The 1,933-nt window shown below is 30.3% G+C and overlaps 1 pseudogene; it reads right to left on the bottom strand.

The window, feature by feature from the left end:
• Positions 1 to 671: 671 nt before the first annotated feature.
• Positions 672 to 1,277, bottom strand: LOC114183911 (putative lipid-transfer protein DIR1 pseudogene; annotated as a pseudogene).
• Between the last annotated feature and the right edge of the window lie 656 nt (positions 1,278 to 1,933).

Raw genomic sequence — 1,933 nt, 5'->3', positions numbered from 1 at the left:
TTTTTTTATCTATCACATTATTCATTAATTTTTACAAATTTTATCTGAAATCTTTTTTTTTTATCATCTCTCCCTTAATTCAAATAATTTCACATCTTTTCTCTTCGAATTTACTCAAATTTACTCCCTTCAATTTATCTTCAGGCTCTTTTCCGATAAAGATGCAACCCACAGAGAACTTTCTTTTCCCATTTGTTTATGTTTAGACTAGCGTAGTCACGTTAACCGACATAAAGTATTATGTAGTATTATTTTTTTGTTATCCGTATTTATGTTGCTTCTTAAAGTAACATAATTTTAAAGAGATTATTTTTGCTCTAGTGATTACCTTTTTGCATTGTGTCGGTAAAAGAATACAATAATTTTACATAATTTATCGATATTTTTTGGTTGTTAAACATGAATTATGTTGAAGTGATCTACATTTTCAAAGGATTAAATGAACAATTTTTTTTCTCTATTTGAATGTCTGTACACAGTTGGAAAGTGTAAAAATTTGACGAAGTTATTCAAATTTCTTTAGTATCAGAATCATACCGTGAAGGATAATTTAAAGTACAAAATCATCTCTTTCATTTTTTAAATCTTTGTTGATAGTTGAAAAGAGTAAATTTTCCTTTGTGAATCAAACCTCAAACTTTTAAACTCACAAACTCATAAAACTCATAATGTACACAACCAAAAGGAAGAACACATCTTATAATATTGTAAACCAAAAAAGAAACTAAAAAAAAAAAGTACCATTATTTTCCTTTTTCTCTCTTGGTGATGTGGAGAAAAGATAATTATAAGACGAAGAAAAAGAGAAAAGGGAATTAGCTCAGCAATTATCCGGAGGAGTGAGATTGCACTTTGCAGGAAGTAAAGTGGCAAGAGTTGGGTCAATTCCAAGAAAAGGTAACGTTGAAGAGTTCTTGTAAGAGCAGAGGCATTTCAAGTCAGCACCAGCGAGGGCTTTGCAGCATTCAGGTGATGGATCAACTGGGTTTGGTTCAGTCACTGAGGGCTTGCATGCTTCCAATCCCTCTTCATTCATTTCACACAGACTCAAACCATTGCAACCTTTCCACATGCAACACCAACCCAACACCATCAACACCATAACTTCCATTGCCACCCACTTTCTTGCTTCCATCTTTTATCTCTCTCTAACTCAACAATCACTTCAATGTTTCACTGCTTCTGGTTCTTGGATCTCTGATTCCCACAATGCACACTTATAAAGCCACCACCTCTAAAACCAACCACAACTTCTCCACCCGTGACCCAGAATTGGCAGCATGTGGAGTCACGGGTACAATTCTTGTGCCACTTTCTGTTATTATATATCATATTCTAGGGTTTCTAATCATGCATTGGTTTTGGAGTTTTATGAGGGGTCACAATTTTCAATAAAGTAATCATACATTTAGTTTTATCTTATTTATATTTTTATATTTAATATGCATACTTGTCTTTTCTTTTTATTTCTTTTTTTATTATATTATATATTTATGAAAGTGTATATTAAATGGTGGTGAACCTTTTTCATCTACGTGAATAATTTTTCTTTCAAATAACCATTGTTTTTGTTATGAACCAGAAACTTTAAGCATCGAACTATATATACTGAGAATTACCTTTTATTTTTTTAATTTTTTTTTTTCAATCTTTAAGATTCAACATCATCTAACGCGAGAATGGAAGTAAGGGTGTGAGTAGGTTAATCCATGCATCAGCCATAATTCAACTAATTTAATTACAGTTTCAGAAGAAAAAAATGTGTAATAATTTTGCTATAAAAAGAACGATTTTGCATATAATTGTATAGATATTACATTCTTACATTTTTCTTTTGGGACTACATATCTTAAAATGACTGTTTATTTTATATTTTGAATTGTATTGTTGTTTTATAAATATTGAATTTAAGGTATTTTTAAAATTAAAAATA

Source organism: Vigna unguiculata, chromosome 5 (assembly GCF_037176805.1).
Source record: "Vigna unguiculata cultivar grain cowpea cultivar isolate G323 ecotype 2 chromosome 5, ASM3717680v1, whole genome shotgun sequence".
Lineage (NCBI taxonomy): Eukaryota > Viridiplantae > Streptophyta > Magnoliopsida > Fabales > Fabaceae > Vigna > Vigna unguiculata.
This window is presented reverse-complemented; position numbering and strand designations above follow the sequence as displayed.